The 14,643-nt window shown below is 43.3% G+C and overlaps 1 protein-coding gene and 1 pseudogene across 5 annotated transcripts in view; one reads left to right on the top strand and one right to left on the bottom strand.

Annotated features, from left to right (window-relative positions):
* LOC129529528 (uncharacterized) overlaps nucleotides 1-14,643 on the bottom strand; it is a 35,822-nt gene that overhangs the window by 10,988 nt on the left and 10,191 nt on the right. The window lies entirely within an intron of this gene.
* On the top strand, nucleotides 6,534-7,882 carry LOC101135663 (obg-like ATPase 1; annotated as a pseudogene).

Raw genomic sequence — 14,643 nt, 5'->3', positions numbered from 1 at the left:
CAGGAGCCAGAGGTTGCAGTGAGCTGAGATTCCACCACTGCACTCTGAGCAACAGAGTGCTCAGAGTCTCAAAAAAAAAAAAAAAAGAAAGAAAGAAAGAAGAAAACAACAACAAAAAATACAGGCTATGGATGAAAAATTCTCCAGAGAAATAGATATTATAAAGAAAAAAAAATCACAATTTCTGCAAACAGAAGACACACTTAAAGAAATAAAAAATGCACTGGAAAGTGTCAACAACAGACTAGAACAAGTATGTAGGATACAATAAAATTCCTCTTCAAAGGTTTAGCCTGTTAACTTCCTTGTTCTTTGTTCTCAAACTCAACTTTCTTGTTCTCTATGCCTCCTTGTCCCTAGTTACCGTAACTGTAAACAACCTTCCTGTCAGTTCTAATCAATAACTCACATCTGTTCCCTTGGTTACCCACTCTTCACCCATTCCTCCCTTCGAAACCGCACGTCCCACCACTGTAACTCACATTTCCCTTCCCTTCCTTATTTGGGAAAGTATTCACAAATAGCCAGTCGGGTCAGTTTAGATTGTGCAGTCCAACCACAGCCCATGAAGGAGTGACACAGAGGCAGGGATTGTGTTAGGAATAAAAACCCCTGCTTTCCTTTGTTCGGTGTGCTCTTGCAATCGTGATTGACACAAGCAGCACCCTTCTGCAGAAGTAAACTGCCTTGCTGAGAAAACTTTCGCCTCAGTGCTGGTTTCACTTTGCAGCACTGAGCATTTATCTCCAACAAATCTGGGGCTCATCCAGGATTCCCATTCTCCTCCAGGGAAGGGGTCTCTGGTCACCTCTCATAAGGAGACGCATCCCACTGCCTCGTTGCAGTGGCCTCAGGGTGAGGGATCGGAACCCACCCGGTGTGACGAATAAACCCGGACTCTCAGCAATGTGGGGAAAAAAAGGCTTGCAACACCATGGTGACCAGGTAACTTTGTGCACAGACCAAGGTAAGAAACGTCACAGGGGTGACAAAGCATTTCCTTGGTGGTCAAGATATTCTGGAGGTTGAAAGTGTGTGTGAATGATCACAAGCATTACTGCTTGCGGTGCTGCTTGTGTGAATGGTACTAAGCACTACTGCTGTGCGGAGTGAGTGTGTCCTATCTGAGGTTCCATGGTCACCTCATATGGCTTAGGACAGATCCTGCCATGGGGTTTATACTGGCATGCCAATGCTAAGAGGGACCTAAATTCCCCTCCGGGAAGCGACCAGAGTGGACAAAGCAAAAGAAGGGGGCAAGGAGCCTCCAGCAGGTGGGGCTAAAGGATAGAAATCTCTAGTATGAGGGATTGAGCCTCAATAAGCCTCCAGAAAAGGAGAGGCAAGAAATCTCTAATACGAGGGATTGAGCCTCAGCAAGCCTCCAGAAAAGGATAGGCAAGAAATCTCTAATATGAGGGACTGAGCCTAACTAGGACCCAACATGGGAAATACCCCAAGCAGGACACGGAGTAAAAAGGATAAAGACAGCAATAAAGATATTCCCGCTGTTAGTCCCCTAGGTCTCATGTTAAAATATTGGAAAGATAATGAGAGAACTAAACATAAGAAAAAGCAACAAATGACAAACTATTGCTGTTTTATTTGGACTCAGGGACCCATCCTCAAACCCTCAATCTTTTGGCCAAAGTTTGGGTTGAACAAGGATGTGATGTGTCAACTTCTAATTCAATATGTAAATGATAAAAGTCCAGTTTCTCAAGAAGAATTGGCCTATGCTCTTTGTTGGAGGCAGGGACCTGTCCTCCTCTTTCCCTTAAAGACAACTAGGGAAAAACCCAATCTAGCACCTCAAACTGAAGAGTCAGAAAAGCCAGTCCCCATGCCTAAAGACTCCAGCACATGGGATCCTCTAAACCATCTTCCCCCACACTCAGTGCCCCTAACCCTTCCCCTCAGGTAGCAGCTGCTGTCCCCGTTCCTGCTCCAGATCCTTCTCCTGCTCATGTTATTCCTCCTCCTTACAATCCTGATTCTTGGGAATCACCATCCCATTAGCCTGTTCCTTCTCAGCCTAAGTACCCCTCCCTAAAAGGACTCCAACGTGAGGTAGAACAATGTAAAAAAGATATCCAAAATTTCCCATTTCCCTCCACATCTATGGAGCCAGCCCCAACTCTCTTCCCCTTAAAAGAGGTGCCACAAGGACAGGGGGGCTATTAGTTTTGTGAATGCTCCCTTAACCAGTTCAGAGGTCTGCAGTTTGAAGAAGGAACTTAAGCCATTATTGGATGACCTTATTGGGTAACAGATCAGGTTGATCAATTCTTAGGACCTCAGTTATACACTTGGGTCGAGTTAATGTCCATCCTAGGCATCCTCTTTTCAGGGGAGGAAAGAAGCATGATCTGTAGGGCTGCTATGGCAATCTGGGAACACGAACACCCTCCTGGTCAAAACATTCCTACCGCAGATCAAAAGTTTCCCACCCAAGACCCCCAGTGGGACGATATTAATGCAGCTCACTGGGAAAATATGCAAGACCTAAGGGAAATGATAATAAAGGGAATTAGGGAATCAGTACCCTGAACCCAAAACTTCTCTAAAGCATTTGATATACAATAGGAAAAAGATGAGGGACCTATGAAATTTCTAGACAAGAATAAAGGACCAAATGAGACAATATGCAGGCCTAAATTTGGAAGATCTCCTTGGACAGGGAGTGTTAAAGCTCCATTTTGTCACTACAAGTTGGCCAGATATTTCAAAAAAGTTACAAAAATTAGAAGACTGGGAAAACCAACCTCTAAGTGAACTTCTCGGAGAAGCTCAAAAAATGTATGTGAGGAAAGAAGCAAAAACAAAAGGCAAAAACTCACGTTATCCACTTTCCAGCAGGTGGTCCCAAACCCACATGCTTCTAAACAAAGCTTCCAGGGGGCCAGAAACTATAAAAGGTCCAGACCCTCGTTTAAAGGACCCAAGCCTCCCTCTAGAGGACCCAGGCCCTTGTCTACCAGACCCTCTAAAGAATTTGGGGGGGCAAAGTTGAAGAATCCCAGAACTGAGAGAGAAGAGGGACAGGATAGGTGCTATAAATGCGGAAGAGCAGGCCACTTCAAAAGAGAATGTCCCAAACTGGAAAAGGAGAAAGAAGCCCTTCAACTCATGACTTTTGAGGAAGAACAGGGGGGTCAGGGGCTCTGTTTATCTCGAGTCCCACCAGGAGCCCTTGATAAATTTACAGGTGGGAACCAAACATGAGCTTATCACCTTTTAGTCAATTCAGGAGTGGCTCGCTCCTCCATTTGCTTCCCCCCATCCAACATTACCTGCTCTTCAGAAGAACTTTTAGTCTCTGGGGTAAAAGAAGGATTTAAAGCAAAAATCTTAGAAAGTACAGAAGTTAAATACCAAGATCGGTTGACTCATATCCAATTTTTGTTGATCCCTGAGGCAGAAACTAATCTATTAGGAAGAGACTTAATGCTAGAATTAGGCACAGGCTTACAAGTTGGTCCTAAAGGATTCTTTACCTCATTAAACCTACTCACCATCACAGATGAAAAATGCATTAATCCTAGTGTCTGGTCAAGGGAAGGAAACCGGGAGAAACTCTGAATCCCTCCAATCCACATCAAGTTAAGAACCCCCAGGGAAGTAGTAAGGAGGAAACAATACCCCAAACCCCTAGAGGGCAGGATAGGATTAAAGCCTATAATTGAAAGTCTTATTAAAGATGGGCTCCTTGAACCCTGTATGTCCCCGTATAACACTCCAATATTGCCAGTCAAGAAATTAGATGGGTCATACTGACTTGGTACAAGATCTTAGAGCCATCAAATAGTCCAAACTAACCATCCTGTTGTCCCCAACCCATACACCATTCTCAGCAAAATTCCACAAAACCATCAGTGGTTTACAGTAATAGATTCAAAAGATGCCTTCTGGGCATGCCCCTTGGCTGAAGACATCTGAGACATATTTGCTTTTGAGTGGGAGGATCCCCATTCAGGGCGAAAACAACATTATTGATGGACAGTTTTACCTCAAGGGTTTACAGACTCTCCAAACCTTTTTGGTCAAATTTTAGAACAAGTGTTAGAAAAAGTTGTCATCCCAAAGCAAATATGCCTGCTCCGGTACATGGATGATATTCTCATATCTGTTGAAGATGTAGAGAAAGTAGCTGGCTTCTCTACACATATCCTTAACCATCTGGAGTTCGAGGGGTTATGGTTCTTAAAGGAAAGCTTCAGTATGTGGAGCCTGAAGTTAAATATTTAGGCCACTTAATAAGTGCAGGTAAGCAAAGGATAGGACCTGAACGAGTTGAAGGCATCGTGTCCTTACCCTTGCCTCAAACTAAGCAATAACTCAGAAAATTTCTAGGATTAGTTGGATATTGATGCTTATGGATTGACTCATATGCCCTAAAAAGTAAACTTTTATATGAAAAGCTTACCCAGTGGAAACTGGACCGTCTCCTGTGGACTTCTGAGGAAGTCAATCAGGTTGAAGAGCTGAAATACAAACTCATAACTGCCCCTGTCTTAGCCTTACCTTCCCTAGAAAAGCCATTTCATCTTTTTGTTAATGTAAATAACGGGGTAGCTTTAGGGGTGCTTACTCAAGAACATGGTGGTCGCCGGCAGCCCGTAGCCTTCCTATCAAAAATTTTAGACCCAGTCACCTGTGGGTAGCCTCAGTGCATCCAATCCGTTGCAGCTACAGAAGTATTAGTTGAAGAAAGTAGAAAATTAATCTTTGAGGGGAAATTGACTGTAAGCACATCCCACCAAGTTAGAGCTATTTTAAATAAAAAAGCAGGAAGGTGGCTCACTGACTCCAGAATCTTAAAATATGAGGCTATTTTACTAAAAAGATGATTTAACCTTGACTACTGATAATTCACTCAATCCGAGAGGTTTCTTAACAGGGGACCCAAATCTAAAAAGAGAACACTTATGTCTAGATCTAACTGACTACCAAACAAAGGTCAGGCCGGATCTAAGAGAGACCCCTTTCAAAATGGGGTGACACTTATTTATAGATGGTTGATCCCAAGCAATTAAAGGAGAAAAACACAATGGGTATTCAGTAATTGATGGAGAAACTCTTGAAGAAACAGAGTCAGGAAGGTTGCCCAATAGTTGGTCTGCCAAAGCATGTGAACTATTTGCACTCAGCCAGGTTTTAAAACACTTACAGAGCAAGGAAGGAACTATTCATACTGATTCTAAATACATTTTTGGAGTAGCTCATATATTTGGAAAAATTTGGGCTGAGCAAGGTCTTATTAATACTAAAGGCCAGGCCAGGCGCAGTGGCTCATGCCTGTAATCCCAGCACTTTGGGAGGCTGAGGTGGGCGGATCACGAGGTCAGGAGATCAAGACCATCCTGGCTAACATGGTGAAACCCCGTCTCTATTAAAAATACAAAAAAATTAGCCAGGCGTGGTAGCGGGAGCCTGTAGTCCCAGCTACTCAGGAGGCTGAGGCAGGAGAATGGCATGAACCCGGGAGGTGGAACTTGCAGTGAGCTGAGATCGTGCCACTGCACTCCAGCCTGGGTGACAGAGCAAGACTCCGTCTCAAAAAAACACCAAAAAACAAACAAAAAAAAACTAAAGGCCAAAATATCTTACCCACGAGGAGCTAATCGTCCATGTTTTAAACAATCTCCAGTTGCCAGAAGAAATAGCCATTGTACATGTCCCCGGACACCAAAACGACTTTTCCTTTACAAGTCAGGGAAATAACCTTGCAGATCAAGTGGCTAAACAGGCTGCCATTTCATCTGCAACACCTATCTTTCACTTAACCCCTTGTCTTCCTCCCCCTGCTGCAACCCCTACCTTGTCTGCTGCAGAAAAGGAAAAATTAATAAAAATGGAGCCAAAGAAAACTCAGAAGGAAAATCGGTGTTACCAGATCAAAGAGAAATGCTATTCAAACCCCTCATGAGAGAAATCCTACCCACCTGCATCAAGGGACCCACTGGGGACCCCAAGCCATGTGTGACACAGTTCTCAGGGTTTATGGGTGTATACCCTAGCCAAACAGGTTATGGACAGTTGCTTAACATGTAAGGAAACCAACAAACAAGTTATAAAGAAATCATCCCTGGGCGGGGAGGGATTCAGGGCTAAGACCATTCCAAAGTGTTCAAACTGACTACACTGAAATGCCCCCAATCGGTCACCTAAAGTACTTAGTAATAGCAGATCACCTCACTCACTGGGTCGAAGCTATTCCCTTTTCAAATGCAATGGCCAATCATGTAGTTAAAGCATTAATTGAAAATATAGTGCCCAGGTTTGGGCTAATAGAAAATATTGACTCAGACAGTGAAACCTATTTCATAGCACATATCATTAAAAAGCTATCCTAAGCGCTAGACATTAGATGGAAATACCATACTCCTTGGCACCCACCTCCATCAGGGAGAGTAGAAAGGATGAATCAGACCTTAAAGAACCATTTAACCAAGTTAGTTCTATAGATTCGGTTGCCATGGATCAAATGTCTTCCTATTGCCCTGTTAAGAATCCAAACGGCAGTTCCACCGCTGTCGCCGCAGTAGTGCGGCATGCCGCTCGGCGGAGGGGCCGGGCCTGCGTTCTCTCCTCCTTCCTCCCCGCCTCCGGCTGCCGGCAGGACCTTTCTCTCGCTACTGGGACCCCATGTCATAGCCCAGGCTGAGCACGATGCCCCCTCAAAAGGGAGGTGATGGAATTAAACCACCCCCAATCATTGGAAGATTTGGAACCTCACTGAAAATTGGTATTGTTGGAGTGCCAAATGTTGGGAAATCTACTTTCTTCAATGTATTAACCAATAGTCAGGCTTCAGCAGAAAACTTCCCATTCTGCACTATTGATCCTAATGAGAGCAGAGTACCTGTGCCAGATGAAAGGTTTGACTTTCTTTGCCAATATCACAAACCAGCAAGCAAAATTCCTGCCTTTCTAAATGTAGTGGATATTGCTGGCCTTGTGAAAGGAGCTCACAATGGGCAGGGCCTGGGGAATGCTTTTTTATCTCATTTTAGTGCTTGTGATGGCATCTTTCATCTAACACGTGCTTTTGCAGATGATGATATCACGCATGTTGAAGAAAGTGTAGATCCTATTCGAGATATAGAAATAATACATGAAGAGCTTCAGCTTAAAGATGAGGAATGACTGGGCCCGTTATAGATAAACTAGAAAAGGTGGCTGTGAGAGGAGATAAAAAACTAAAACCTGAATATGATATAATGTGCAAAGTAAAATCCTGGGTTACAGATCAAAAGAACCTGTTCGCTTCTATCATGATTGGAATGACAAAGAGATTGAAGTGTTGAATAAACACTTATTTTTGACTTCAAAACCAATGGTCTACTTGGTTAATCTTTCTGAAAAAGACTACATTAGAAAGAAAAACAAATGGTTGATAAAAATTAAAGAGTGGGTGGACAAGTATGACCCAGGTGCCTTGGTCATTCCTTTTAGTGGGGCCTTGGAACTCAAGTTGCAAGAATTGAGTGCTGAGGAGAGACAGCAGTATCTGGAAGCGAACATGACACAAAGTGCTTTGCCAAAGATCATTAAGGCTGGGTTTGCAGCACTCCAACTAAAATACTTTTTTCACTGCAGGCCCAGATGAAGTGCGTGCACGGACCATCAGGAAAGGGACTAAGGCTCCTCAGGCTGCAGGAAAGATTCACACAGATTTTGAAAAGGGATTCATTATGGCTGAAGTAATGAAATATGAAGATTTTAAAGAGGAAGGTTCTGAAAATGCAGTCAAGGCTGCTGGAAAGTACAGACAACAAGGCAGAAATTATATTGTTGAAGATGGAGATATTATCTTCTTCAAATTTAACACACCTTAACAACCGAAGAAGAAATAAAATTTAGTTATTGCTCAGATAAACATACAACTTCCAAAAGGCATCTGATTTTTTAAAAATTAAAATTTCTGAAAACCAATGGGACAAATAAAGTTGGGGAGATGGGAATCTTTGACAAACAAATTATTTTTGTTTTAAAATTAAAATACTGTGTACCCTCCCCCCTCAATGAAATGCAAGTTCACTAAATGTGAACACCTTTGCTTTTCATGTGATTAAGACCCTACTCCAAATTGTAGAAGCTTTTCAGGAACCATATTACTCTCATGATACTTCATTAGTCTCCATCATGTATGCCAAGCCTAACACATTTGACAGTGAGAACAATGTGGCTTGCTCCTTTTTGAATCTACAGATAATGCATGCTTTATAGTACTCCAGATGTCTACACTCAATAAAACATTTGACAAAACCAAAAAAAAAAAAAAAAGAGAATCCAAACTGCTCCTCGAAAAGATACTGGCCTTTCCCCTTACAAGATGCTCTATGGATTGCCTTATTTACACTCCACTGCTGATGTTCCAAAAAGACCAGTTCCTCAGGAATTATATTCTTGGTCTCTCCCCTACTTTCTCTTTTCTTAAAACCAAAGGTCTCCTAGCACAGGCTCTGCCTCTGGAGTTCCCAGTACATCAACATCAGCCTGGGGATCACGTCCTTATCAAGAGCTGAAAAGAGGAGAAACTTGAGCCAGCCTGGGAAGGACCTTACCTGGTGCTTCTAACCACTGAAACTGCAGTCCAGACAGCAGAAAAAGGATAGACCCATCACACCTGAGTCAAGAAAGCACTACCACCTCCAGAGTGATGGGCCATTATCCCAGGGGAAAACCCCCTCAAACTAAAGTTAAGAAAAGTTTAACTCTCTTTCGTCTACTCTATTACTCTTTCTTCTTTCCTCATTCTGTTGCTGACCACCTTGTTATCAAAGTAACTAAATCAAACTCACCCCAAGTTATTATGTTTGATGCCTGTTTAGTCATACCCTGTAGAGATCTCCAAAGTCAAAGGCAACTCTCAGCCTTAGAAAAGTATCTCTGCCACTTTAAAATAAAAGGCTCCCCCTACCAAGACTCTCGCTCCTCATAAAATATAGGGAAACAGGTCTGCCATAGCTGGAATGATGTTCTGTGGACAACTGAGTATCAAGGCTGGACCTCATCAACATGTGGCTGTATATACTTAAAACCATACATTCACTTTACTAAAGGAAGCACCCCTCCCCTCGATCTTCAGTATAACCAATGTAATCCAGTGCAGATTTCTACTCTCACTCTGGCCTCTACCGACCCTCTAGACCTACTTTGAGTCGCTTCTATGGCATAGGGACCAACGCGGCACAGACCTCATAGGGTCTTCTGAAATGTGTTTTATTAATCCCTCATCCTCTTCACCCTCTTCCCTCTCTTCTCCTTCTAAGCCTTCTTCTAATCAGACTGCCATACCTTCTATACCCAATGATAAGACTAAAGTAGATATTGTAGAAGTAAATGATCTAAGACAAACTAGCAATTGAAACAAAATATCAAGATGCAAATGCCTGGTTGGAATGGACCAAATATTCTGTCCGCACATGAAATAAAAGCAATTTTTATGCTTGTGCTCACGGTCAGCCAGAAACCCAGATAGACCCCTTTCCACTCGGCTGGTCCCTCAGTCAACCAGGCATGGGCAGCATGGTAGCTCTCTTCCAGGATTCCAAAGCTTGAGGCAATCAATCATGCCAAGCTCTCTCTTTGCTCTATCCCAAAGTCCAATATCCTGCGGGTCAGCCCCAGAGGGCCATCCAGCTTCCGGCTCCCAATGTCAATTTCACCTCCTGTCTCTCACGACAAGGGGAAAACTTGGTGTTCCTTGGAAGCTTAACAGGATGCAGTGAGCTTAAGCCTTTCCAAGAGCTTACCCATCAGTCTGCCCTTAGTCATCCTCAAGAAGATGTATGGTGGTATTGTGGCGGACCCTTACTGGACACTCTGCCAAGTAACTGGAGTGGTACTTGCACTCTTGTCCATTTGGCTATCCCTTTCACCCTGGCGTTTCATCAGCCAGAAAAAGAAAAGCCACAACACCATAAAATAAGAGAAGCCCCTTATAGGTTTTTTGACTCTCAAGCTTATTTAGATGCAACTGGAGTCCCACGGGGAGTACCTGATAAATTAAAAGCCTGGGACCAAATAGTCTGCAGGATTTGAATCAATATTTCCATGGGTAACTATTAATAAAAATGTAGACTGTATAAATTACATCTATTATAACCAACAGCAGTTTACTAATTATACCAGGGATGCTGTCAAAGGAATAGCTGAGGAGTTAGGGCTGACTAGCCAGATGGCTTAGGAAAACAGAATGGCCCTAGGCATGATACTAGCTGAAAAAGGTAGAGTTTGTGTTATGATTAAAACTCAGTGTCGTACCTTCATCCCAAACCATACTGCCCCAGATGGGAGCATAACAAAAGCCTTACAAGGACTTACCATTTTATCTAATGAATTAGCTAAAAATTCTGGAGTCAATAACCCTTCTTCAGGATGGCTAGACAGGTGGTTTGGTAAATGGAAAGGAATCATAGCCTCAATTCTTACTTCTCTTGCAGTCATAATAGGGTACTCATTCTTGTTGGGTGTTGTGTCACACCATGCAACCATGGGCTAGTACAAAGGCTTATAGAAACAGCACTTACTAAAACCTCCCTTAGCTCCCCTCCACCTTATTCAGATAAGCGTTTCCTTTCAGATGATCAAGTCAAACAGCAAAGCCAAGACATCTTAAAAAGGTCTGAAGAGGAAGAACTATAAAAATTAAAAGGGGGAAATTGTAGGATACAATAAAATTCTTCAAAGGTTTAGCCTGTTAACTTCCTTGTTCTTTGTTCTCAAACTCAACTTTCTTGTTCTCTATGCCTCCTTGCCCCTAGTTACTGTAACTGTAAACAACTTTCCTGTCAGTCCTAATCAATAATTCACATCTGTTCCCTTGGTTACCCACTCTTCACCCATTCCTCCCTCTGAAACAGCACGTCCCATCACTGTAACTCACATTTCCCTTCCCTTCCTTATTTGGGAAAGTATTCACAAATAGCCAATTGGGTCAGTTTAGATTGTGCGGTCCAACCACAGCCCATGGAGGAATGACAAAGAGGCAGGGACTGCATTAGGAATAAAAACCCCTGCTTTCCTTTGTTCAGTGTGCTCTTGCAATCGTGATTGACACAAGCAGCACCCTTCTGCAGAAGTAAATTGCCTTGCTGAGAAAACTTTTGCCTGAGTGCTGGTTTCGCTTTGTGGCACCGAACATTTATCTCCAACAAGTAGAAGAAAGAACTTCAGAGCTTGAAGACAAAGCATTTGAAGTAACTCAACCAGACAAAGACAAATAAAAAAGATTTTTTTTTTGAGACAGTCTCGCTCTGTCGCCCAGGCTGGATGGAGTGCAGTGGCGTGATCTCGGCTCACTGCAAGCTCCGTCTCCTGGGTTCATAGCATTCTCCTACCTCAGCCTCCCGAGTAGCTGGGACTACAGGTGACCGCCACCACACCTGGCTAATTTTTTGTATTTTTAGTAGAGACGAGGTTTCACCGTGTTAGCCAGGATGGTCTCGATCTCCTGACCTTGTGGTCTGCCTGCCTCGGCCTCCCAAAGTGCTGGGATTACAGGCGTGAGCCAATGCACCTGGCCAAAAAGAATTTTTAAAAATGAACAAAGCTTCCAAGAAATTTGGGGTTAAACAGCCAGACCTAAGAATAATTGGTGTTCCTCAGGAAGAAGAGAAATCTAAACATTTAGAAACCTTATTGGAGGGAATAATCAAGGAAAAGTTCCTTGCCCTCACCAGAGATCTAGACATCTAAATACAAGAAGCTCAAAGAACACCTGAAAAATTCATTGCAAAAAGATAATTACCTAGGCACACAGTCATCAGGTTATCTAAAGTCAAGATGAAGGGAAAGATCTTAAGAGCCATGAGGCAAAAGCATCAGAGAACCTACAATGGAAATCCTATCAGATTAACAGCAGATTTCTCAGCAGAAACCCTATAAGCCAGAAGGGATTGGGGTCCTATCTTTAGCCTCCTCAAACAAAATAATTGCCAGCCAAGAATTTTGTATCCAGCAAAACTATGCTTCATAAATGAGGAGAGATAAAGTCTTTTTCAGACAAACAAATGCTGAGAGAATTTGCCACTAGCAAGCCAGCACTACAAGAAATGTCAAAAGGAGTTCTAAATCTTGAAACAAAAATAGAACCTCCTTTAAGTATATGTTTTAAAAGGCTTATAAAACAATAACACAATTTAAAAAAGCACAACTATCACTATGAATAAAACACTATCTCATAATTCAATACCAACATTGAACGTAAATGGCCTGAATGCTCCTCTTAAAAGATACAGAATGGATAAAATTCAGCAACCAACCATCTGCTGTCTTCAGGAGACTCATCTAATGCATAGGGACTCACATAAACTTAAGGTAAAGGGGTAGAAAAAGATACTGCATGCAAATGGAAACCAAAAGCAAGTAAGAGCAGCTATTCTTTTTTTCTTTCTTTCTTTGAGATGGAGTCTCGCTCTGTTGCCCAGGCTGGAGTGCAGTGGCGCGATCTCGGCTCACTGCAACCTCTGCCTCCTGGGTTCAAACAATTCTCCTGCCTCAGCTTCCCAAGTAGCTGGGACTACAGGCATGTGCCACCATGCCCAGCTAAATTTTTTGTATTTTTAGTAGAGACAGGGTTTCACCATGTTAGCCAGGATGGTCTCAATCTCCTGACCTCATGATCTGCCTGCCTTGGCCTCCCAAAGTGCTAGGATTATAGATGTGAGCCGGCCAAGACTAGCTATGTTTTGTTGTTGTTGTTGTTGTTGTTGTTTTTCTGAGACTAAGTCTTGCTCTGTCACCAGGCTGGAATGCAGTGGCGCTATCTTGGCTCACTGCAACCTCTGCCTCCTGAGTTCATGCAATTCTCCTGCTTCAGCCTCCCGAGTAGCTGGGACTACAGGGGCATGCCACCACACCCAGCTAATTTTTGTATTTTTAGTAGAGATGGGGTTTCACAATGGTGGCAAGGATGGTCTCAATCTCCTGACCTCGTGATCCGCCTGCCTCAGCCTCCCAAAGTGCTGGGATTACAGGCGTGAGCCACCATGCCTTGCCGATTAGCTATTCCTATATCACACAAACAGACTTTAAAGCAACAACAGTTAAAAAAAGACAAAAAGGGGCCAGGCGTGGTGGCTCACACCTGTAAACCCAGCACTTTGGGAGGCCAAGGCGGGTGGATCATGAGGTCAGGAGATCGAGACCATCCTGGCTAACATGGTGAAACCTCGTCTCTACTAAAAAAATACAAAAAAATGAGCTGGCATGGTGGTGGGTGCCTGTAGTCCCAGCTACTCTGGAGGCTGAGGCAGGAGAATGGTGTGAACCCGGGAGGCGGAGCTTGCAGTGAACCGAGATTGCGCCACTGCACTCCAGCCTGGGCAACAGAGCGAGACTCTGTCTCAAAAAAAAAAAAAAAAAAGACAAAAAGGGACATTACATAACGATAAAAGATCAGTCCAGCCGGGCGCGGTGGCTCACACCTGTAATCCCAGCACTTTGGGAGGCCGAGACAGGCGGATTACAAGGTCAGGAGATCGAGACCATCCTGGCTAACATGGTGAAACCGCGTCTCTACTAAAAATACAAAAAAATTAGCCGGGTGTGGTGGTGGGCACTTGTAGTCCCACCTACTCGGGAGGCTGAGGCAGGAGAACGGCATCAATCCAGGAGGTGGAGCTTGCAGTGAGATGAGAGCTGAGATCACGCCACTGCACTCCAGGCTGGGCAGACAGAGCGAGACTCTGTCTCAAAAAAAAAAAGATCAGTCCAACAGGAAAATATCACAATCCTAAATACATATGCATCTTAATGGGCCAGGCACAGTGGCTCACACCTGTAATCCCAGCACTTTGGGAGGCTGAGGCAGGCGGATCACTTGAGGTCGGGAGTTCGAGTCCAGCCTGACCAACATGGTGAAACCCCATCTCTACTAAAAATACAAAACTTAGCTGGGCATGGTGGCAAGCACCTGTAATGCCAGCTACTCGGGAGGCTCAGGCAGGGAAATCACTTGAACCCAGGAGGCAGAGGTTGCAGTGAGCCAAGATCGCGCCACTGCGCTCTAGCCTGGGCAACAGACCAAGACTCCATCTCAAAAACAAACAAACAACAACAAAAAAAAAACAGGTTAAGATGATACAGATTAACACCCTCATAAACACAGATGCAAATATTAACAAAATCTTATCACATTGAAAATAATATGTAAATATATACAACATTATCTATAGCATTTACTTCCAGGAATGCAAGGTTGGTTCAACATTCAAAAACCAATAAATGAAATTAACCATATTAACAGACAGAAAAAGAAAAATTACATGATTATATCAATAGATGCATAAAATATATTTCACAAAATCAACATCTGATCCTCAAAGAAAATTCCCAGCAAACGAGGAATTCATGGAAACATTTTCAATCCGATGAGGGGTATCTACGAAAGACCTACAGCTAGCAACATACTTAATGGTAAAATACTAAATGCTTTGTTCCTAAGTTCAGAAATGTCTTAATTAATTAATTAATTTATTTATTTTTTTGAGACAGACTTTCACTCTTGTCACCCAGGCTGTAGTGCAAGGGCACAATCTTGGCTCACTGCAACCTCCGCCTCCCAGGTTTAAGTGATTCTCCTACCTCAGCCACCTGATGGATTATAGGCACCCGCCGCCACGCCCAGCTAAT

This window comes from Gorilla gorilla, chromosome 23 (genome assembly GCF_029281585.2).
Source record: "Gorilla gorilla gorilla isolate KB3781 chromosome 23, NHGRI_mGorGor1-v2.1_pri, whole genome shotgun sequence".
Classification (NCBI taxonomy): Eukaryota; Metazoa; Chordata; class Mammalia; order Primates; family Hominidae; genus Gorilla; species Gorilla gorilla.
The sequence above is the reverse complement of the archived record's forward strand: the minus strand, read 5'-3'. Positions and strand labels throughout refer to the sequence as shown.